The sequence below is a fragment of the Amphiprion ocellaris genome, chromosome 18 (genome assembly GCF_022539595.1).
Source record: "Amphiprion ocellaris isolate individual 3 ecotype Okinawa chromosome 18, ASM2253959v1, whole genome shotgun sequence".
Classification (NCBI taxonomy): Eukaryota; Metazoa; Chordata; class Actinopteri; family Pomacentridae; genus Amphiprion; species Amphiprion ocellaris.
In genome coordinates, this window is record NC_072783.1 from 2,520,005 (window position 1) to 2,545,748 (window position 25,744).

The window sequence follows — 25,744 nt, forward strand, 5'->3', positions numbered from 1 at the left end:
TGACAGAGTCATTTTAGGGGACATGCATTCAGGTAATCTGTATTGCAGTTTGCTTTATCTATAATGTAAAAAATAACATTTATTCATTCAACAGGTTTTAACTATGTTTTTTGCAACAATTTGCTTTTTAATTAGTTAAATTACAGATCATATCCAGTAAAATCCAAATAAAAAGTATTGATTTAAATGCTGACTGTAAAAACAGGGACAATTATAAATCATGCTAACATGGGAAATCTGTATTTTTTAAAATAGAATTCATTCTTTTGCAATTTTTCACTGTAAAAAGACCCACTTATTTGCTGTATATAAATCAGCAAAAATATAGTTATTTTGCACATATTTGGCATTATTTGCAAGAAAAAATATGTACGCTAAGTATGAAAAGTGGAAGTAATTTTACAGCTGTTATGCTCACAGATTTTTCTTGTTTTGTTTATGTGTTGACTGTGAAACAAGAGCAACAAAAACAAGCTAAAACTTAACATATTATCCAAATAAATATGTTTTAAAAGAATCAAGATTCAAGACGTTTATTTATCACAAACACAATTATACATAGCATAATGCGCAGTGAAATGTATTTTGCACCTTTCCCACACTGAAACAATAAGAATTCTAAGAATAAAGAATAAAATAAAAATAAAAATTACATGAATATTACAAATTGGCATTATTTTGTAGAAATCTGTTTTCAATTTGACATGAAAGAGTCTTTTTTGATAAATTATTGTTGAAAAATTATGCTGAAAATCAATGAGGGTGAATACTTTTTTTTATATAACCTTAAAAACAACACAGAGGCCGATTTTGCCGAGGCCAAATGTCACATCAATGACAGATCAGTGGTATTTTCTTTGAATTCCTTAGACTAGTAAGGATTTTGATGCTATTTTAAGATTTGCAAGGGCACTATCATCCAAAAAAATACCCGAAATGGAATTTTAATATCCTGTAAACTTTGGTCAGGATGGGAATTTCTATATGTATTATTGGTTTTTTTTTTAGTGGGAAGATGGACATAATTGATCTTTTTCAGTATTTTATTCTGACATCAGTATTCGTTAAGTAGGCTATCTTATTCTGAAATCCCTCACCGGATGCAGTCGTGAATCTCCACTGCAGCTTTACTGCGCTCAGTAAAACACGAGCAGCTCCGGTCCTGCTCTGCTCACAACAACAAACCCGCCTTCCAGGAGGAGAACAGCAGCTGGAGAGCGAAGGAAACACACTTAACATGTAGTTTTGTCAACATATCACTCGGTAAAGTTCCGTGTTTGTGGATAAAAACGGCTTGAAAGGGGGAGAAAAGCTCGTCGAGTCCAGATTTTTGGTCAACAGAAGCAGCTGTCCGCTTCACTGTGCATGGTAGGCTGAATTTATCACTAAAACTAACTTGAAGTGCAGGATCATTGGTGTGTGGATGTCTTTACGTGGATGTTTTTGTCGTCTAAATACACGTGTGTTCAGTAAGTTTGTGTAAACTTGTGGAAATCCCCTCTGTTGCACCTTTCTGGACAGGTGTGTGAAGGTTAAATGAATCACTTACGATCATTAGCAACGATAAGGCGGAAATTAGGTGTAATTTATGCAGTTAAGCTCCTCCAACAGGTTCATTAAGAGTGTAAAATGCCCCCTGGAGGGCCCTGAAGTCTTTCTTTAACCCTCCTGTCGTCCTTAAAGTTTGAAAAATTTGGGAAAAATACATATTTTTACAGTGAAAACTTTCACATTTTCTACATTTTTGGGAAATTTTTGAAAATTATTTGGTGGGAAAAAAAGAAATGTCAAAAAAATGTTTCTTAAGAAGATTCAGTAAAAAATGAACCAGAATCCAGCAAATTCACTGGATTTTAGTTCATTTTTATGTGAATGTTCTTAAAGAAGATATTAGAAGTTTTACTGATATATATGGAATCACTTTAGATATTTTGAGGATTTTTTTGGAAGACTTTTACTCATATTTTGAAAATATTTACAAGAGTTTTCTTGCCAAATTTGGGGGATTTAAAAAAAAAACTTTTAAGAAAAACTTTTAAGGAATTATTGGAATTGTCTTGCTGAAGGTTTTGCAAATTTTCAGAAATTTGTTGAATTTTTTTTGCTGAATTTTGGGATTTTTTTCAGACAAGGGAACAATATTTTTTGGTTTGAAAATATTTTGGTGGAAAAAAAAAAGAAATGCTGAAAATGTCAGAAAAAATCTACCAAAATCCAGCGAATGTCGCTGAATGTTCTTAAAAAAAATAGAAGTTCGACTGATATATACGGAATCATTTTAGAAATTTTTAGGAATTTTTTTTTGGCAAGCTTTTTATTCATTTTTTGAAAATATTTACAATTTTTCTTTTTTAAATTTTTATTTCTTGCCAAATTTGGGGATTTTTTTTTTTTAAATAAAACTTTTCAGGGAAAATTTTGAGGAATTTTTGGAATTTTCTTCCTGAAGATTTTGCTAATTTTTTATAAATTTGGGGAATTTTTTGCTGAATTTTTGGATTGTTTTCAGACGAGGGAACAATATTTTTTGCTGCCCGTAAATGAGGACAACAGGAGGGTTAAAAGCCAAAATTAGCTTTTTATCAGTATGTGCATCAGACATGACGGGTCGGGTGTGTTTAGACAAAATAAAGTGCTTCCTGCAGTTTTTCCTGCTCAGACTTCAGTTCCAAATCATAAATCAGCATTTTCTTTATCTGCTCAAAATAATCTTATGTCTTTTATCTTAAATCTGTGGATGTTCTCAGTCATCCAGGTCATGATAAGTCTCAAGCAAGCATAAGTTATGGCAACTGGACTAACCTCGTGTGAGTCGAAAACGTTTCACCTCTCATCCAAGAGGCTGAGGCTCAGAACTGAAGAAGCCTCTTGGATGAGAGGTGAAACGTTTTCGACTCACACGAGGTTAGTCCAGTTGCCATAACTTATGCTTGCTTGAGTCTTTTATCTTATCTCTTATCTTATAGAAAAACTGGCCTGGATAGTTAATGCTCTGCTGTATGAATGTGTGCCAAAGTGGTGCATTCAAAGTCTTGTCTCTTGTCCCTTTTGCACCCTAATTTAATCCACATGCATGTTTTTTTAAGTGTGAAATTGATTGTTCTGTGTCTGCAAGTTTAGAAACTGCAAAGAAAGTTCTTGCAGCATCACTGGGGCTTGAAATCTGGGTCTGCTCGGTGCTAAAAATGCATTCAGAGTTTATGTTTTAGCTCAAAAGAAAAAAAAAAGGGAAGAAGCATCTTTCGAGCCCACAAAAAGTTTTGTGGCAGATTTTACATCCCAGTGACAACACAAAACAATCCGCGGTCTGTTTTCCTGCCGGTATGTAAAGGGAGAGTGGTTCTCCAGGATTGGCTGACATGCCCTGGGGTGCAGCAATAACATATGTGAATTCTTAAAATGAATGGCATTCCCGTCTGCAGACTCTTCTGGCTCGACTCAGAGGCACTTTTCACGGCGTCGTTGGGGCCGGTTTGTGTTTTTCACTGGAAGCAACAAAAATAGAATTTACACACCCAAAAAGAGATTTCAGTTCAGATGGAGTTCTGTGTTTCTGTGTGCAACAAAAATCCCCCCATGAGGCCTCATTTAACCCTCCTGTTGTCTTCATTTATGGGCACCAAAAAATACTGTTCCCTTGTCTGAAAAAAAATCCAAAAATTCAGCAAAAAAATTCCCCAAATTTATAAAAAAAATTAGCAAAATCTTCAGGACGAAAATTCCAATAATTCCTTAAATGTTTCCCTTAAAAGTTTGATTTTTAAAAAATCCCCAAATTTAGCAAGAAATAAAAATTTTAAAAATTAAAGAATTGTAAATATTTTCAAAAAATGAATAAAAATCTTCCAAAAACAATTCTTTAAAATATCTAAAGTGATTACATATATATCAGTAAAACTTCTGATATTTTCTTTCAGAACATTCACAAAAAAATCATTTTTTCTGAATGTTCTTAAAGAAATATTTTATTTAACATTTCTTTTTTTTCACGAAAAAATTTTTCAAAAATTTCCCGAAAAATGTTGAAAATGTGGAAATTTTCACTGTGAAAATATATTTTCCCCACATTTTCAAACTTTAAAACAGCTCAGTTTGACCCGCAGGACAACAGGAGGGTTAACTAATGAGGTTCCAAAAAAACGAGCCTATTTTTCTGCAAACGAAGGCCGAATGCTGAGATGATAACACAGCAAAGAGGAAGAACAAATAAACCAAAGCAGCAGAACTCCGGCCTCCAACCCCCACCAACTCTGCAGGATGTTATGTTGAAATTTGTGCAGCTTCGAGACAAACGGAGGTCAGATCTGAGCGCCTCTGGAAGGTTGTGGAGCTTCGGCCGCTAGTTTATTTGCATTGATCATTTCTGGAGTGATTTTTCTGAGCGCTCGGCAGCTTTCCCTCACATTCAAAGGAACTGCTTTATCAGCTTGTTAATGTCCATGTCGAGCTCCTCGATGTGCCTCTTTATGCTTTGTTTTTCAGGATTTTTATGACTTTATGTAAATCAGAGGTGCCAAACTCATTTAGTTCAGGTTCCACATTCAGCTCAGTTTGATCTCCAGTGTTCTGGACCAATAAAATCACAGCATAATAACCTAGAAATACCCACAACTCCACATTTTTCCTTTGTTTTAGTTCAAAAAAGTACATTCTGAAAATGTTCGCATTTAAGGAATTATCTTTTTACAAAACATTATGAACAACCTGAAATTTATTAAGAAAAATAAATTACATTTTTTGCAATATTATTCCTCAGTTTATCATTTCCACATTACAACTTCCAGATCACAGAGTGTCTACAAAAGTACAAATTATTTAGTCATCTGGAACTGAATGATATAGTATTTTACTTTAAAAAAAGACAAACAACAACAAAACAAGGCAAAATATTACAAAACCGAGACACAAAATTACAAAAGTGAGAAACAAAATGACAAAAAAATAAGACAACACAAAACAAAACAAGAGACAAAAAAACGTGACAAATAAATTTTTAAAAAATGGACAAACGACACAAATGAGACAAAAAAAATGACAAAAATGTGAAACAAAATGACAAACATGATACACAAAACGACGGATAAAGCAAAACACAAAATGACAAAAACCAGAAACAAAACAACAAAAACACCAGCAAAAGGCAAAAGTCAGAAAAAAAACAACAAAAACAAGACAAAATCGTACAAAAATTAGACCCAAAATGACAATAGAACAATCTAGTATTTTACTTTATGATCAGAACAACTAGTTATGGTCAAGAATTTATTTTAAATTTATAGTTTTACTAATTTACAATCTGCAGTTAATGTCTTCTCTGGAATTTTTACACTTTGAGGGCCGGATTGGACCCTCTGGAGGACCGCTTTTGGCCCGCGGACCGCATGTTTTATTTTACTTTATTTTATTTTACCTTCACTTTATACCCTAATATTCTGTGTTATCTTATTATTTACCCCTTTATTGAACATCCATGCTGCTGTAACAACTTAATTTCCCTCCTGGGGATTAATAAAGTCTAAGTCTGGAAAAACTAAAACTACCGTATTAAAAGCTGCATGTCTACTGATGAAACTGGCATTCCCTTCAGAACACTCCTACCTGCTGAAAATATGCAGCCTCTAATTCCTGGAGGCAAATATTTACGTCCTCCCCGCCTGGAGGAGTTAAAGTCATATGCATGAAGAACAAAAAGTCCAAGTAGCCACGTCTCTGGATCATTATGTTGTGTTGAAGTAAGAGCAGGTATGTTAGAGGTACAGTATGTGCTGGAGTTAGAATATCCTCCAGCAGTGTTGTTATGATCAGAGCTTGTGGTCGTGTAGTTTATCTTTCTGCAGGAGACGGAGCAGGAGGTGTTTATTAGTGTAAAAGGCCATATTTCATTGTACATTATCTGTCTTCTGCTCTGAATGTTGCCCTTGAGCTGTTTAAACTGAAGGTGAAATCGCTCCAACCGTCTCCTCCAAGAACAAATAAGAAACTTTAGACGACAGTGGGAACCCAGCAGGAGCTGTCAGGCAGCATGAAGGCTGTTTTAGTTTTCCTCCGAGGCCCGTCCTGTCAAACGAGACGCCGCTGTAGCGTTTAGCGGGTTTCTTTGTCTTTGCAGAGCTTCATTGTGTTGAAGTTTACTCTCCTGTCGCTGGCTGCTTACTGTAATTAGTGATGTTGCACAGTTTCCCACACTGCAGTGTTTAAAACAGTGAGTCAGTGGGGCTTTTCAAACAATGACATGTCTGTTATGTGTCTTCAAGAGAAAAGAAGGGACACCTCTTTGGTTTAAGAGCTGCATTTGTTATTTTCCTCCTGGAATTATGTCTCATAGTTACATTTTGCTGGAGGAAAACCTGCTGTGAGTCGCTAGAATCCGTGTTTTGTGGCTCTCTGCAGTCATAACATGCAGAATAACAACATGCTGAATGCACACATGCAGCCTGTTGACAAAACAGAACAAACTGATGACTTTACCTGCCCAGCCTCCTTTAACCCTCATGTCATCCTGCGGGTCAGATTGACCCGGTTTAAAGTTTGAAAATGTGGAGAAAAAAAATATTTTCACAGTGAAACTTCTGATGTCCACATTTTCAACATTTTTGGGAATTTTTGAACATATTTTGGTGGAAAAAGAGAAATGTTAAAAACGTTTCTGAAGAACATTCACAAAAAAAATGAACAAAGATTTGTTGTTCAGGATTTTCCAAGTGTGGACATCGGAAGTTTCACTGTGAAAATATAGTTTTTTCCCACATTTTCAAACTTTAAACCGGGTCAGTTTTGACCCACAGGATGACATGAGGGTTAATATCTTTCCTGTCCCTTCCAGACGGGCTTTTTTTGGACTCCTCCCCAGCATTGGGTTTGGTAATCTTGGCCAGCTGTGAGCTTTTTGCACAGCTGGATGCACAGCTGTCTGAGGGCACTGGGAGGCAGCGGCTGAGGTTTCTGAGACCTCTGGTTTCTGAGCCTGAGAACGAGTCAGGACGCTTTTGTTTTTTCTCCTTTCCTGTCTAATCCTGTCTGTCCCGAGCCGACCGGTCTGCGATGGGGATTTGTTCTGAAGAATATAAAGAGGATGCAGATTATTTAGGCTTCACACTTTGTTCTCTTTGCTTCGTCCCAATTTTCAGGTGCAGTGCACAGCGCCTCATTAATCTGGAGACATCTTTTACCTCCCAGATTGCCATATTTTGTCGTCTCCTTTCCTTGTGCTTTGAATAATGGCCCCATTTTCACTGCAAATGGTCCGTGCAGCCAAAACAGCCGCTATCCATATTTCTAAACTTTTAACATCTTTATGTGCTTCCTCCAGAACTTTGAACAAAAGTGAATCTTGATAGAAGACCCAGCAGAACCTTTTTTGATCTCTTTTCCTATACAGAAAGCCTTTTTTCCACCCTAAAGAAGACACAAGTACAGATTACAGCTGCAGTAATTGTTCAATTAGTCAATTAGTTACCAACTACTTTGATAATTGGGTTTATTAACTCAAGTAGTTTTCTTAAAAAGTCCAAATTCTCTTATTTTAGCTTCTTAAATCTAAATATTTCCTGCTTCCTTTCCTTATCTATGACAGTAAACTTAATATTTTGTGGTTTTTGACAAAATAACAAATTTAGAGACATCACAAATCAACATTTTTCACCAATTTCTGTCATTTTATAAACCGAATATCTCACTGATTAATTTAGAAAATACTTAATAGAATGAAAACAGGTCTGAGTTTAGCTTCTGTGCTAATGTTTTTTTCCGTGACAGGTGTAAAACATAAAATCAGTGCTGGTTGAGTTCCTTTTAGCTCCTTTGGTTACATGGATCCTGGTATTCCTAAAGCTGGGTCACCATCAGTGGGAGCGTTTTTGGGAGCAGCTGGGATTTTTCGTCTATTTGATGAAGTCAAAACATCAGCTGTGGAAAAAGTCTGTTGTTTTAATGAGCTGAAAACATTCTTAAAATGTTAAAGAACAATATTAAAGCGTCAGTGTATGTTTATTATGGATTGTGGCCAGTTGATTAATCAGCTAATAGTTTTTTTGATTCATTGTTTTTCCTGTTAATCAGAAAACAGTGAAAATCAGCGTAATTTGATAACAAATATCCATCAATTGTTTAACAAACATCCAAAACATCAAAGCATTCAGTCTGGTACGTTTTTATATGATGAAAATACCCACAAAAATTTTATATCTGTCAATCTGCTAAAATATAAATGATCAAAAAATCAATTGCATAGAGTTTTTAGATTCAATTTTTAAATTTAAATATATAAAATCTGTTATTATTTTGTACTATAAATAAATCAAATTGACATATCTGAAATAAAAAAATGAATATTAAGGATTGAAAATGGTTGATTTTGGTTGATTTTTTTGTGAATATTCTTCAAGAAAATATTAAAAGATTTACTGATACATATGGAATCACTTTAGATATTTTTAGGATTTTTTTGGAAGATTTTTACTCATTTTTTGAAAATATTTACAAGAATTTTCTTGCCAAATTTTGGGAATTTTTTAAAAAAAATAAAACTTTTAAGTGAATCTTTTAAGGAATTATTGGAATTTTCTTCCTGAAGGTTTTGCAAATTTTCAGAAATTTGGGGAATTTTTTTCCTGAATTTTTGGAATTTTTTCCAGACAAGGAAACAAAATTTTTTGGCGCCTGTAAATGAGGACAACAGGAGGGTTAATGTTAAAATGATTCTGCTGTTCTTTATTCTACCAGCAGTTCGCTGTTCATCCGTTGAATACCGATGCCAGTGACGTTATAAAAACTCTCCTCCCTGTAAATTTCTAATAATATTCTACGCAGAGAAACAGTCATTGGACTTTTCCAGCCTTTCAATCACTGCTTCAACACATTCACTTTCCTAATCAGTCCCAAATGTTTGCAAAACCTCTTTTTTTTTCTTTCCTTTCTTGACCCGTGTCACTGCGTCTTTTCCTGCAGTCATTTTGTGAATGGATGTCAAGCAGCTGCTGCAGCAGAGGTTAGATTAGATTCAGTTTGGTAAACAACAGCGATAAGATGCCAGAACGGCCGGAGTCGCCGCCATCAATGTCACTTAGTGGCTCGGTGGAAACGTGTCCTTGGTCGGAGAGGAAACATTTGTTAACTCTGAAGCCGTCGAGTTAAATCCAGAAACATGCAGCCGGAGTAATAAGCAGCTCTATTCAGTGACAGGAAGGAGTCCAGCAGCAGATGGTTGCATCTCAGCATCACTTACTCAGACTGGGATTACATGAAGAGACAGAAAAAAATCTGAATTTATCCTCTGATAGTCATTATTTTTCAATCCTCTGAACCCCAAAACCCACTGGTGTGTCTAAGGCATGTTATGGTTAAGAAAATCAACAAAATTACAGCATTTATAGGACCAGAAACTGCAAAAATCATTTCACGTTTGGCAAAATGAACCTAATCTAAGCTTAAATTTGAGATTGTAGCATTAAAATCTCATTGTTCTACCAATTTCTGTTAATCAGATCTCATAACGTACTTGTTATCTTTAAGAAAATCACTAAAGTTACACCATTTTCAGGGCCGGAAATTGTCAAAATAATAAAAAATGGCAATAATGTTTGGGAAAATGAACCTAATCTAAGCTTAAATTTGCGATTGCAATGTTGTTCTACATGGCTAATTTAAAAAAACAATCTATTAACCAGATCCCATAAAATACCTGTTAGTTTTAAGAAAATCACCAAAATTACAGTATTTTTAAGGCCAGAAACTGTGAAAATAATCATAAAAAATAACAATGTTTGAAAATATCTACATATTTTAATCTTAAATTTGAGATTTTCACATTGTTCTACGTGTCTTTTAAAAAAATAACCAGTTTCTGTTAATCAGATCCCATAAAATACTTGTTATCTTTAAGAAAACCACTGAAATTACACCATTTATCAAAACTTTCAGCCAATCGTGTGGCGTTCTGGAAAATTCACCAAATCTAAGCTTAAAATTGCCTCATTTAAAAATATCCAATTTCCAGTAACTATTTTGATTATTGATTAATCAAATTGTTCAAAAAAAATACAAATTTTATACTATATTTGAATCAGCAAAAAAAGTTTTTTTCAGTTTTACTAAATTCCACACTATATCTAGCAAAATGTAAAAAAAAAAAATCGTAATCAATTATTTTATATTTGGCCATAAAATTACACATTTTGTACTATATTTGAAGCAGAAAAAATCTTTATTTAACTGTTATTTTAAAGGTTTTTTCTGTTTTGTTTAATTCCACACAATATATAATAAAATGTGAAAAAACTAAACAAATTAAATAATTGTAATTAGTTATTTTACAATGTTTGACCTTAAAATTGCAAATTTTGATACTACATTTGAATCAGCAACACAGCAATTTGTGTTATTTTGCAGATTTTTTTCTGTTTGGTTAAATTCCACACTATTTCTAGTAAAATGTAAAAAAAACAAAAAAAGAATAATTGTAATTATTATTATTATTTTACAATGTTTGACCATAAAATTACACATTTTTAAGCTATATTTGAATTGGCAAAAAAGAAGTCTTTATTTCAGTGTTATTTTACTGATTTCTGTCTGTCTTATCTAGTAAAATATAAAATAATACTAATAATAAAAATTTAAATAATTGTAATTAATTATTTTTACAATGTTTAACCATAAAATTACACATTTTTATACTATATATCAGTCAGCAAAAAACAATAACAAATGATTTTATAGATATTTGTGATTATTTGAAAGGAAAATAACATATTTTAAGGATTTAAAAATAGTACTTCTTTAATCTATTATTTTGTGGATTTTCTTGTTCTGTTCAATTACAAATAATATTGAAAAAAATGTGAAAAAAATGACTTTACATGTTAACTGTAAAAAAAAAAAAAAAAATCTAAAACTGTACCAAATGTCCTCAACAAAAATCTGTAGAATACATATTTAAATTAGAATAGAATTTCTGAAATGAAATTAGTCAATCTGTTAATGCATATTAAATACACTTTACTATTTTAATATGTAAAAATAAATTATTTGACAGATATGTGTCATTATTTTCACCATTTTTGCTGTTTTTGAACATTGTAGAACCCTTCCTGACAGCTTTTCAGGCTTTTTTAAACAGGATTTAACCTTTTTAACTGTGTTGTAAAACATTCCTGTCATTACTGGAGAGATGAATGTGTTGGAGCTGCTTGTATTTCAGGAGCTCAGACTTCAGGCTGAGGCGGAGGATGTGAACTTCATTTGTTGGGTTTGGCCTTTTGCCTGAATCTGAGCTTAAGCTGAAAATATTTCACACAGAATCTTCATGTAGTTGTTACATCATCTGTCACTTGTAGATGATGATGATGATGATGATGATGATCTGGAAAAAAAAGCAAAAAAAAAATCCAGAAAAACAACATGTCGTCCCCGGAGCGGCAGTGATTGGAGGTGGTAGTTAGTGCGATCATGACGTTCACAGTTGCTGCAGGGAGGCCCATATGTGCTGATGTACAGGAGGCCCGTCATCTTCTACTGTTTTTATTTCTCATTTCCTCACCACCGCTCATTTTCCCGCTTGCTGACTCTTCATCTGTCCTCCTGAAATCCTGCATCATTGGAGCCCAACAGTCTTTCCCTCCGACTGTGGCCACAAACATGAGAATACAGCGACACAGAAAACAAACGATCCGAGGAGCCATTTAAACTCCGGTTTGTCCCACGCCGGGTCTTTTTTTCGTAGTTTCCGGCGGTTACGACAACACTCTGCTTACGGAGTTAATTGATGGGAATGTGGCGAAATAAAGATGTCAGAAGAGGCAAAAAATAGAGCAAAAAGAGATGAGAAAATCAAGACAGAAGATGAAATCTCAGTTGTAAATATCCATCAGACTTTACACACCATATTTACTGCATGTGCTAACTCTTTCTGGTTCTTACTGAACTGTAGAGCTGCAACAGTTTATCAGTTAATTGGTTATTTGTGAACTGTTATTGTCAGTTAATGGGTTTGAGTTGAATTTTTTGAGGAACAAAGTCAAATTTCTGTTTCCAGCTTTATAAATTTTAACATTTTCTGTTTCTTTTTCCACTTCTATGACAGTAAATTGAATATCTTGGACAAAACAAGACATTTACGGCGTTATTTTGTGCTTTGGGAAACATTTTTCATCATTTTCTGACATTTTATAGACCAAACAAATTGGTTTGAGAAAATAAGCAATAGATTAATCATCAATGAAAATGGTTGTTTTGTTGTAACTAGAGTTGTCTGATATTGACTTTTTTGCCTAACCGATATGCCGATATTGTCCTGTCACATCAACTAACACATCATGCCTAATTTTACTGTGACGGCCCATTGGATGCATTCTCAAATGCAACAAGACTTTCGCCGGTAAATGCCGGCAAAATCCAGGTAGCATTTTATCGTTTTTCATGATAGAAAAAAAAAACGGTAACGATACTGACTGACATTACATTTTCATGCAAATATCCCTAGTTGTAACCCTAGTTATTCCACCAAGGAATGCAGTGGAGTTTTGTGACGATCGGCATCTGTCTGTCTGTCCGTCTACAACATTTCTCAAAAACAGACTAATGGATTTGGCTGAAATTTTCAGAGAAGGTCAGAAATGACAGAAGAACCACTTCATTAGATTTTGGCAGTGATGCAGCTTATAGTCTGAATCCACAGATTTGTTAAAGATTTCTGTATCATTGCCAGATAGCGGAACATCGTCACTGTAACCATGACAACAAGTGAACACTACATCAGCTGCCTGCTGATGATCACATGATTGTGATCCTACTACAAATCCACCACTGTGGACTTATCAGGACTTATCAGTCAGAAATGATACAAGGAACAATTGATTCAATTGTGGGGGTGTTTCTGAATCCCATCAATTCCCGCCACCCGCTACATATTTAGGTCACGTGATTCGATATCCGTACATAACGTACACATGCAGAACACACACCTGTGCTCAGTGGAAGGTCGTTTTATTTGTGGGTACATCTATATTAAATGGACACATTGTATGTTGCAGTGATTTCTGATAATCAATAACTAATTAAAAAAATGCTGCATTTTGGACAGTGCCATATGGGGAATGAGCAGCTTTGGAGGAGGACTGCGCTCTCTGAATGCTTTTCTCATTGTGAATGTCATGTTTGTGCTTTGGGAAACAAAAATCGATGCATGGTTTAAAGTTTACTGAAAGACTGCCTCATGTTGTATGTAAATAGTTTGCAGTCTTCAAACTAAATTCTTGGAGATGTAAAATGAAGGCGGTTAAAACAGGAAGATTTTTACTGCTCTGGCTATGACTAGTTAGCCTCCTAGCTTTACAGAAAGAGGAAGAATCTGATCCAGGCACTACGTAACACCTAACTAACCAATTCCAGCTGTCAATCGCTGATGCAGAGAGAGTTTTCTTCCTGAAGGGGGCAGGAAAAGCAGCAGCTCATTTGTTTTCAGAACAAAACAGCTCATTTAAAGCAGCACTAAAACCAGGGTTTATACAATCATGGTGAAATGAACCATCCTTGCAGTAATTTGAGCTGAAAAACTGAAAGATCCACTGTGAGACTTTTGATTAATTTGCTAAAAAAAGTGACACAATATGGGACCTTTAAGACAGTAAAGAGTACAGATCTGCCATAACTGATACAAAAGGTGGCCAAGAATATGGAAAAAAGACTGGTGATAAATTGGAAATCGTCTTTACAAGAGCTACAATGATGAATCTCTGAAGCAGTTAGATGCCCACTTTTAAGTTGGTCAACAGTTATTTTGATAGTAGATTAGGCTGTATGAGTAAAAAGATGGAAAATGCCCAAGTTCTGTGTTTGTAAATGTGACATTTTTTCTGGTTTCTTTCCTATGTTTATCACAGTAAAATGAATATCTTTGACTTGTGGACAACGCAAGACATTTGAGGACATCATCTTGGACTTTGGGGAAACATTTATCGACATTTTGCACCATTTTCTGACATTTTATAACCAGACAACTAATCAATTGATTAAAAAAACAATCAAGAGATTAATCGACCCACCCTCCAAGTCTTTTCTTCCACATTTTCTCTCATTTCCTCCTCACTCTTACCCAACAAGGTCACATTACTCTTTTTGTTTCCTTGAAAGGTTTTTATAAATGGTCAAACACTTGGCTTTTTCATTTCACTTTATAACCTTATATAATATTTCATCCTCTGTCCTTTTTCTGAAGTTCATGGATGGGACATCAGTCTTGAACAGCAGCTGCGCCTCAGTAATTTTATCTCGGTTGTCTCAAAAAGTAAAAAATGTTGTGTGGTACCAGTTTTTAACCCTCCTGTTGTCCTCATTTACGGCACCAAAAAATATTGTTCCCTTGTCTGAAAAAAATCTAAAAATTAAGCAAAAAGTTCCCCAAATTTATAAAAATGTGCAAAATCTTTAGGAAGAAAATTCCTTAAAAGTTTCCCTTAAAAGTTTTATTTAAAAAAACAAAAACTAATTTTGCAAGAAATAAAAATGTAAAAAAAAAAATTTAAATTTAAATTGTAAATATTTTCAAAAAATGAATAAGAATCTTCCAAAAAATCCTAAAAATATCTAAATGATTCCATATATATCAGTAAAAATTCTAATTTTTTTTAAGAACATTCAGGAAAAAAATCAACCAAAATCCAGCGAATTTTGCTGGATTTTGGTTGATTTTTTTCCGAATGTTCTTAAAGAAACATTTTTTTTAACATTTCTTTTTTTCTACCAAAAAATGTTCAAAAATTTCCCAAAAATGTTGAAAATGTGGAAGTTTTCACTGTGAAAATATATCAATTTTTCTTTAAAACGGGTCATTTTGACCCTCAGGACGACAGGCGGGTTAAAAGAGGGTTTCAACGGCTCCACCTTTTCCCCTTCTCGTCTTCATTCGTTGCTGTCGGAGGTACAGCGTGTGACCGGACTTATGTAAGTGGGACGACCCTTCCCTGAGGTTGGTTGTTTGGATATTTTTAAATGCGTTTCTCTTTGCTCTCTGTGTGATTTCTGGCCTGATTATTCTGAGAGTCCACGAGATGGACGACACACAAGCTGGAATACCGTTCAACCGACTCATCTCAGCCAAATGGCACTGAAATGAGGCTTTTCTTTTTTCGAGTGGGTGGCTGAGTGACTGCGAGGTGAAGAGGTGTCGGGGAAGAACGAGGATCAGAAGCTCCGTAGGATGCACGGTCAAGCAGCGGCTGCGTCAGGCCGTTACGTAAGAGTTTATGCGTGTGGAGAGCATCTGAAGTAACGCACACGGAGAGTCCCGCCTCTGCACACCGACAGCGCCGGAGGCGTAGAGCATTCAGACAACGCGCCGCCCGTCCATCCACGCTCGATAAAACAGTCGAGGACGACTCTCCTGACTCACTCTGTTTCCATTATTATATTTTTATCGCTTATTCTCAGGCGGCAGATGAACATTTGGGCTGTTGTGACCTTTCTGTTGAGGCGTCTTTTTATATTTAAATGGCAAAAAATGAAAACAAATCGTGCAATTTTGCTTGTTATCACTCTCACAGCGTCAGGATTTTCATTTTTTTCTGTTATTTATCCTGAATATTTTGGGGGTTTTGACCTGATCAAGTTTTTATTTGCTCCTGATCTAATAACCAAGTCCTAATCCAAGACCATTTTCCAAGATAATCCACACTTCAAGTACAATTAAAGGTACAAAAACTGCTGTGATCAACCCCGATCCTAATTGTAGGATCGAATTTTGATGTGTTGATATCCAAGTTTTTGACGTTTTGATGCAAACGTTTTCAAACTTTTAAAATTTTGATGTGTTAATATCCAAGTTTTTGACATTTTGATGCAAAAAATTTCAAAGTATGACATCTTGATTCAAAAAATTGTAACTTTTTGACATTTTGATGCATTCATGTCCACATTTTTGACCTTGCGATGTCTTTAGCTTTGGACTGTTGTTTAGACAAAAGAAGATATTTTGAAGGCACAGATTTGGGCTCAGGAAAGCTGCAATGTTATTTTTTTTGACATTTTATCCAAGATTATATTCGTAATATTGAAGTTGAGTGGGACACTGGTTTGAACTTTGAATATTTATTGTGACTTTGCATATATTTATCTTAACATGCCTTTTAAACGTGCTGTGAGGTTCAGATGGTTTAAGATTTTAGGGAATAAAAGCATGTTAGACTTTTTACTTTTGAAGCTCATCTTCAGTCCCTTCCTATTCATCGCTAAGAAGCAGCAGACAGAGGTTTCTCTCTGTAGGTTTCTAAAATGTAGGAGGACATTTGAGGTTTGGCTTGGATGCTACATGAGGATGTCTGAGAGAATACAGGACTTTTGAGCTGGAATGTGGTGCTTTCCATGTGGGCTATCTTCTCGCTGTCCAAACAAGGCAGAAATGCCAGTTTTCCCCGCGGAATCACTTCCCACCCGCTGCCCAATTTATCCTTTTAAACAAACATATGTATGATTTCAGAATCTCTGAAGACAATGCTTTCAATGTCCTCGACAAGTTGCTTTTTTTTTTTTGCTCTTGACCACATCTGTGCACCAGCAAGCATCTGTCAAAGACAAAGAGTACATCAGTGTCAATATGACCGTTGAATGATGTCCCTTTTTCTGCTGCACTACTTCCCTGTTTTCTGAATGGCCTCCATTCATGGAGCGATTGTCTCTCTCTGGGTTTGTTTACTTGCCTGTAACCTTTAGTTTGTTATTCTAATGTTCAGGCGTTTGCCAAAGTGCTGTGGGGTGGCAGTGTTTGGAGAAGGAAGAAGAGGGACACCACCCTGTTCCTTAACAGTCCACTGACCTTGTGTTTGTGTGTTTGCATGTGTGTGTGAAGCCTAAAAGCCTGGAAAATACAGGACCTCATTTATTCTCATTACTTATCCTCTATTACACTGCCCTTCCCATTAGGTATCTAAATTTACTTCCTGCATCTCGTTTAACGTAGCATCCTGACAGTGTAGCTGTACTCTGACTGTATGTCGTCATGCTCAGACATGCATACTAATGTTGGATGTTATCAGAGGATAAATCTTTGGCTGCTTATTTGGTCATATTTATCTTGTCCTGGTGTCTTTGTGCCGTGATCTTCTGCATGACATCATCTAAAATTATCGTTAAGGTTAGCGGTAGACCACTATGTTTTTTTTTCAGGGCTGATATGGATTATTATTCATCAAGGAGACTGATATTTAAAATTTGGAACAATGAAGGTTAAGGGTTAAATAACTAGTCAATTAATTGCAGTTAATTTAACTGAATGAGAATATTTTAACATGACGTGCTGGAAAAAAAAAGTGTTTTAGATGAGCTGTAGTACCTGGTTGTGCCACCAGGGGGAATTTCTTACTATTTAAGTGTACGTGTCCACAACATCCTGCAATTTCCCGTCTATGTGAAACGCACCGCATTGCATGCTGGTCCGGTTGCGATGCAGTTCGAGCTGCGATCCTTTGCGTCTACCTGTAGCGGGTCGCAGCTCATTTGCATAAAGTAGACTCGACTTCTACTTCATGCAGATTCAGTGCAGCGTACGGAGATCTGATGCATCGCGAAACTTTCGTAAAACGTCTAAACTAGCCGTCGGTGAACTAAAACGAGCACAGATTCAGCTGCTGCACAGATTATTTCTCGCCTCACATGTTTTCAGAAATACTTTTCGCTGAACTGTTTCCGTAAAAAAAGAGAAAGTTTGCGACCGAGCCGCCATGTTGGTCCGACTTGAAATCCAGGAGCAGACAGCTTCCGAGTCGATGCGTTTGTCCAATCAGGGGCAGGATAGCTGGAGAAGAAGGAAGCAGGAGTTGAACACCGACTACTGGCCTCAAGCACACGCCCACCAAGTGGGAGATTTTAAGATGCGATGCGTTTACATGCAGGAAAAACCAGTGGACACGTCGCATAACGCTGTGGCGATAGAAGGAGGTGATCATTTGGACAACAGGTAGTTCATGTTGGTGAAATTGAATTTATTTTTCTTCAGAAATTTCAGGTTGTTCATAATGTTTTGTTAAAAGATAATTCCTTAAATATGAACATGTTCAGAATGTATTTTTTTGCACTAAAACAAAGGAAACACGTGGAGTTGTTATTTATAGGTTATTGTACTGTGATTTTACTGGTCCGGCCCAATGGAGATCAAATTGCCCCTGAACTAAGATGAGTTTGACACCCCTGATCTGTTTGGTGTTTCTTTTCTATATAGAAGACACATCATTGAGTGTAAATGGAGATGAGAGAGGTGTAGAGGTACATCTAACATCCATTTCAAGGCTAAAAAGGATTATTTTCATGGAAAAAAACTCCTAAATCTGTAACTTTGATACGCTGAGATGAGTTTTTAGGGGTTTAATCAATGACCGGGGAGCAGACTTAATCTTAATCTTACATTTCTCTATGGGATCGAGAACATGCAACCTTTTCTGACTTTTTTTTTTTGGCTTGCTGGGAGATTTTGTCCCTTCTGCCTGCAGATTAAACTCTAATCTTAGCTCTGATTTCTTTCATCTGTCATCTCTCTCTCAGTAATGTCAGATTTTGGAAAACGCCGGCTGTCTGTAAATGTGATCTGAATCGTTTCTCTTTCCAAAGCGGGTCTGATTGTCACTGAAACCTTATTCTGGGATAGAAATCTACCAGTTTCCTTCATATATCGTCGCACAAGAGGCGTGTAGACTTTATCTTCGTTCTCCTTTTTGTCGTTGGATTTCAAAGCGGTGAATTTCTTGGCTTAATTGTTGCATCCTGGAGGCTTGTGAATGAAGTGGGAAAGTCCTCGTGATGGATTGGTGCTGTTTGTTTACGCCAAAGTCCTGTGAAATCTGACAAGTGTGAAAAGGTGGAGGGGAAGGAGATTCTCAGGAAATTGTAAAGAAGCATTCAATGCTTGTATTGATACTTAGCTATATGTTTATTCTGTCACCTTTTTAAGCCTATTTTCACATCTAGGGCTGCAACCAGTGATTATTTTCATTGATAAATCAATTTAAGGTCATTTTCTGAATTAATTAATTAGTTGTTTGGTCATAAAATGGAGCCTGCTGCCGCAGCCACTGCAGCCACTGCAGCCACTGCAGCCACTGCAGCCACTGCAGAAAAAATCCTAGAGGAAACACTGTTTTCTTTGCTTATTTAACCCTGTAAGACCTAAATGTGGAAAATGAATGAGCAAAATAAAATAAAGTAAAATAAACAAACAAAAAATTTATTTATATATATATATATATATATATATATATATATATATATATGTGTGTGTATATATATATATATATATATATATATATATATATTTATATATATGTATGTGTGTGTGTATATATATGTATATACATATACATATATAAACCTAAATAAAAAAAATAGTAATTGTATATACATATAAAAATATACATATACAAATATATATATATAACAATAATAAAAAATAAACAGAAAAAATGGTGTAATTTATTGGTGAAACATTGCTGCAGACTAATATAGTTTATCTGTCAATAGTTTAAATTATTAAATTTGTAAAATAACAGTTGCTTGTACCAAAAATTACAATAAAAGTGTTAAAATAAATTTCTTGCAGTGTAGAGGAGGAAAGAACAGAAAATATTCTAATTTTATGAGCTGGAATCAGTGAATTTCAATGTTCCTTTAACTCATAAAATTACTCAAACCGATTAATTGAGTATCAGAATAGTAATTTAATAACTGACTAATCAATTAAATGAATATTAATTGCAGTTTACATTATCTGCTTTGAATTTTATTATAGAAATTCAAGTTTACTTCAGAGTAGTTTTCTGATTTTCTTTTCTTGGGAGTAAAAATCTACAGACTGATTTAGATGAACTTGTCTTGATTGTCGGTTGACTTTTTCTCAGGTCTGGATGAGGTTCAGTGGGACTGAAAGACGTCTTTAACGGCGTCTGTCTGGGCTGTTAATAACACAATAAAATACTTATCTGTTTCCACTCGTGCTTTTCTTCGTCTTTAACGGGGATTATGTGCAGCAGCAGGTGAGGGGAGCGGCCCTCCAAAGCAAACACCTGTTTATGATCCTCGTGTCGTCCTTCAACACAAACAGCGGATTACTTCTGCAGGGCTCGGGGTGTTTTCAGCGGCTTGGCCCGTGTTGCGGCGTAACGTTTCCGAAGCCGCCTTAAAGCCATCTGGATGGCGCTGCATCACATGTGGGCAGCCGCAGTCTCCTCAGCGCTTCCATCTGTCTGCAGCGTGCTAATGCAGGGTGATGGGCTTGCTAACGGTAGCTTCAGCAAACATCCCAGATCCTACTGATAAAACAGGAAGCACATTAACCCTCCTGTTGTTCTCATTTACGGGCACCAAAAAATATCGTTTCCTTGTCTGAAAAAAATACAAAAATTCAGCAAAAAAATTCGCCAAATTTCAGAAGATTTGCAAAACCTTCAGGAAGAAAATTAATAATATATAAATATATATAATAAAATTAATGATTCCTTAAAAGTTTTATTTTAAAAAATCCCTCCAATTTAGCGAGAAAATATTTTCAAGAAATGAGTAAAAATCTTCCCAAAAAATCCTAAAAATATCTAAAGCGGTTACAGTTTTTTTTCAGTAAAACTTCTAATATTCTCTCAAAAACATTCACATAAAAATCAACCAAAATCCACAGAATTTTGCTGGATTTTGGTTGATTTTTTTGTTAATGTTCTTAAAGAAACATTTTTAACATTTCTTTTTTTTACCAAAAAATGTTCAAGAATTTCCCAAAAATGTTGAAAATGTGGACATCATTCATTGTGAAAATATTTTTTTCCCACATTTTCAAACTTTAAAACAGGTCAGTTTTGACCCACAGGAGGACATGAGGGTTAAACTGTTAATACATGGACATTTCAATCAGTAAGGCACCTGATAAAGCTACATTTAGTTTATTTCAGAGCCATGCTAGCAGGATTTTACCTCTTTTAGTGTAGAAAACTGCAAAATACGATCTCAAGATCTGCAGATATTCATGAAATTCACTTGTGCTTAAATATGAAGAGAGTTGCATTAAAAGTGGAGACTAAAACCTGCAAAATTTGGAAGCTTAAGGTCGGTGCAGGTGATTTTTTTTCTCTTCAGCTTCATATGTTGTTATTTCTTCCTGTGATATTATTTTGATTGCAGAAAACACAACAGCGCCGTTCTGTTTTCCCGTAGTGGCAGGACTGAATATTTGGTCTAAAATAATCTCCGTCTTGTGTGCTCACCTCTGGCTCTCTCCTCGGTCTGTTCTCATGCTCCTCTATTACAAACTTAAATATTGCTTCACCAGTAATATGTCAGTTTAATGAAGTGCAGATGGACTTTTTGCTTCTTTCCAGATGGTGGCAGCGAGCTTTTTTGTCTTTTTAGATGTCAAGGTAGAAGCCGGTGCAGAGCGTTTAGCTTAGGTTTTATTTTCTCACATGGAAACTGAATTTGTCAAACCTCGTGTGACCTTTTCAGACAATGACCGCGAGTCTATGTGGCAATACACAAACGAGTAAAAGAATTCTGCTGTCCTCGGGGGAAGCTTGTTTTGTGGACCAGGTTCTAGTTTTGGTCTTGGGTCTTGTTGACATGGAAAATCCCCCTCAGTCTCAACCTTGTGGAGCTTTTTTTTGCCGCCATGACTCAGATTTTCCTCTTTCTTGCTGACTTCTATAAACACACTTGTCACATTTCAGGTTTTCCAGCACTCCACAGTGGTAGTAGACTCACTGCTTCTCCTTCTGCTGATTCAACAATGTGATTTTTTTCTTCTTTTTTTTTTGTTTTTCGGTCTAGGAGAGCAGAGCTGCACGGAGAGGATGAAGATCTGTTTGCCGGTGTGAGTTTCTGCGATGCGATCTGCTTTCCTAAGGCCTCCAGAAGCTGAAAACAGGCTGTCATTGACAGGTAGGAGGCTGAAATGTGGTTTAAATCTGAACTAATAGGAGCTTTTTAGCTACTTCCTGATAAATGGGACTTATCGTGTGTCTATCTGACCTTAAAGTTCAATTTAATGCAAACAATCTGCAAGAATTTGAACTCTGCTTTAAGTTGAGACCAAAGAATGTGGAGTTTTTTTGCTTCTGAAGAGTCATTTCTGATCGAAGCCGTGCACATCCTGCTTTGTGTGGATGTTAACACATTCCTGCTGTGTGGGAGTTTGCAACAGATCTTAATCACAGATGAGGTATTGCTGTAATTCCAGTGCTGGAGGCATAACCCTAATCTGTTTGGCACATTATACAGTAAATCAGGGCCCCTGCCAGCTCCATACATCCAGCCTATTGGTATGGATTTATTACTGCTTATGTTAACCCTCATGTCGTCCTGGGGGTCAAATTGACCCGTTTTAAAGTTTGAAAATGTGGAAAAAAATATTTATTTTTACAGTGAAACTTCTGATGTCCACATTTTCAACATTTATCGGAAATCTTTGAACATTTTCTGGTGGAAAAAAAGAAATGTTAAAAATGTTTCTTGGGAACATTCACAGAAAAATCAACCAAAATCCAGCGAAATTTGCTGTATTTTGGTTGATTTTTTTTGTGAATGTTAAAGAAAATATTAGAAGTTTTACTGATACATATGGAATCATTTTAGATATTTTAAATAATTATTTTTGGAAGATTTTTATTCATTTTTTGAAAATATTTACAAGAATTTCTGACCAAATTTGGGGAATTTTTTAAAAATACTTTATGGGAAATTTTTTAAGGAATTATTGGAATTTTCTTCCTGAAGGTTTTCAGAAATTTGGTGAATTTTTTTGCTGATTTTTTGGATTTTTTTCAGACAAGGAAACAATATTTTTTGGTGCCCGTAAATGAGGACAACAGGAGGGTTAAAGACAAACTCTTATTTCTATTTGGTTGATTTTTATGTGAATATTCTTAAGAAAATATTAGAAGTTTTACTGATATATATGGAATCACTTTAGATATTTTTAGGATTTTTTTGGAAAATTTTTACTCATTTTTTTGAAAATATTTACAAAAAATTTCTTGCCAGATTTGGTGATTTTTAAAAAAAATAATACTTTTAAGGGAAAGAAATTATTGTAATTTTCTTCCTGAAGGTTTTGCAAATTTTCAGAAATTTGGGGAATTTTTTGCAGACTTTTTGGATTTTTTTCAGACAAGGAAACAATTATTTTTTGGTGCCCGTAAATGAGGACAACAGAAGGGTTAATCTACAAAGGTCCCTCTGTCTTCATTTGTGTCTGATGAGCCACCTCACGGCTAAATTTTCCCACTAGTTTTACTGGGTGGATTGCTTTGTGCCGTGGTGGATTATTCTGGAGGTAAGTGGTCCAAAAGGCCGCCTGGTCGAGGCCGGTTTTAGCTGCAGCGTCCGATGGGAGCGACGTCCCACGGCGAGGCAGCACGGACACTGATGGATGACCTAGCTTTCTGTCGGCTCCCGGTCCCAGGTGGGAGCCGTTGTTATGAAAATATAGAAGGAAGCAGGCTGACGGAGCGCAGAGGAACGGCAGCCGGGAACGTGATGGATGACCACCGGCTGGGCGTCCGCTAGAGATGGAGATAAACTGGAGGAGATGCTTTCAGTGTTAACCAGAAATATGTCAGACAGATGTACCCAATATTACAGCAAAATCACACTGGAATTTTTCATGGAAGTTTTCATGCATGCAGCACATAATAGACTAAAACTAAACATTTTGAGGGGATCAAGGGGAAAAAAGTGAGAAATCTTCATCTAACTCTGCAGTCCAGCTCATAACAGACACACTCAAAAAAGAATTAAAGGTAATTAGGGAGCGAGTTATTAAATAAAGGAGCCGTCACTCTGAATTACAGATAGAAACATATCAAACATCTGCACTGATTAAGAGGAAAGAGAAGCGAGGATTTTAGCATTTTAAGAGGCAGATCTGGAGGTACGACAAACAGAAATAAGAGTTTGTCTTCAACCCTCCTGTTGTCCTCATTTACAGGCACCAAAAAATATTGTTTCCTTGTCTGAATAAAAATCTAAAAATTCAGCAAAAAAAATCCCCAAATTCCTGAAAATTTGCAAAACCTTCAGGAATAAAATTCCAATAATTCCTTAAAAGTTTCCCTGAAAAGTTTTATTTTTAAAAAATCCCCAAATTTGGCAAGAAAATTCTTGTAAATATTTTCAAAAAATGAGTAAAAATCTTCAAAATAATCTTAAAATATTAAAGTGATTCCATATATATCAGTAAAACTTCTAATATTTTCTTTAGGAACATGCACATCAACCAAATCCAGCGAAATTCAAAAAATGTTCAGAAATTTCCCCAAAATGTTGAAAATGTGGACATCAGAAGTTTCACTGTGAAAATTATTTTTTTCCTCCACATTTTCAAACTTTAAAATGGGTCAGTTTTGACCCGCAGGACAACAGGAGGGTTAAAGTCGACATTATTTACAGTTTTGCCCTGTTTTATTTTTAAAAGTCAACATGCAGACATAGTACTTTATTCTGCTTTACTAGATGTTATCTATAATTTAACAAAACTGGGAAAATCTGTAAAATATTAGCTTAAAAAATTACTTACTATTTTTGAATCCTTAATGTACACTTTTAGAAAATATATATTCAATATATATTTTGCTGATTTAAATACAGTAAAAAGCAGACAAATTTTATGGTCAAACCTTGTGAATAAATGTATGTTTTTTTCTCTGATTTCATGAATTAATATCTATGATTTGTTAAACTGGGATGATCTGTAAATTAACAGTACACTGGGCCTGTGATGAATGACATAACTGATAAAATATAGAACAACTGGATTTATGGCCTCTGTGGAGCCACTTCATTGTTAACCAGAACTTTGCTTCCCTAAACCATTCTGTGTATCTACGTAGACGAAATATGCCTGAGGAGGATAAACCAGAAACCACCAGACAGATGTACCCAACATTACAGCAAAGCCACACTGGAATTATTTGTTTTAACTGGAATTTTGCTCTAATTTCCCTGTCGGTTTTGACTTGGCAGATAGAGAGGGAAGCCGCAGACTTTTTAGCTGCCTGTAAATCAGCTCCTAGAAGAGGGGCTGAGTCATGTTAGCCCCGCCCCGCCCCGCCGGTAAAGAGCTGCTGTTAATGGTGGCATTCAGAGGTGATTTGCAGCCTGCGTCTTTATTCCGGCGCTGGTGGCCTCGGGGCAGCTGATTGATGGTGTTTGTCATCCAGATCTTGGACTCTAACTGAGGGTCTTTCTACTTGTGGCGTTTTCTGAGCTCCCGCTGAGATGTGGCGGAGGAGGACGACCTTGAACCGCCTCGCCGGCTGCACGTCTGGATGCCTGAAGGACAAAGTTTGCGTCTACCAGAGTGACCCAGTTGTGGGAGCTGGAGGGAGTGGTGAAGAGAAAGGGACAGATCTGTGTTTGTGTATGTGTTAAGGCGGCGGTGGCGGCAGGGCATAGCCTACTTCTGGTAGCCTACTTTACCCTCGTCTTCATCTGAGCAGCTCCACCACCTCTTCTTATTCTTTGATTTAATTTAACCACATGGTGCATTGTGGCCGGGACTGTTTGTTATGATTTAATAGTCCCTAATATCCAATCACAGGCAGGAAATTCTTCTGTTAATGTTGTTTAAGGTTTAACCAAATCACAAATTAGCACTTGGATGTCCCGTGTTGATTGTAGCTATCAAGAAAAACTTGATTACTCACTGTTTTCAGCAAAAAGAGATCAGATAAACTGATTTTGCCACCTTTCAGAAGTTGGTGAAAGAGTGGAGTAAAGATTTTGGACT

The 25,744-nt window shown here is 35.8% G+C and overlaps 1 protein-coding gene across 1 annotated transcript in view; it reads left to right on the forward strand.

The window, feature by feature from the left end:
- Positions 1–1,153: 1,153 nt before the first annotated feature.
- Positions 1,154–25,744, forward strand: part of LOC111586547 (leucine zipper putative tumor suppressor 2 homolog) — a 53,825-nt gene continuing 29,234 nt past the window's right edge. The window contains exons 1-2 of the mRNA XM_055004837.1: positions 1,154–1,368; positions 21,787–21,897. The gene's annotated coding sequence lies outside the window, so the exon portion shown is untranslated. The remainder of the gene's footprint in view (positions 1,369–21,786; positions 21,898–25,744) is intronic.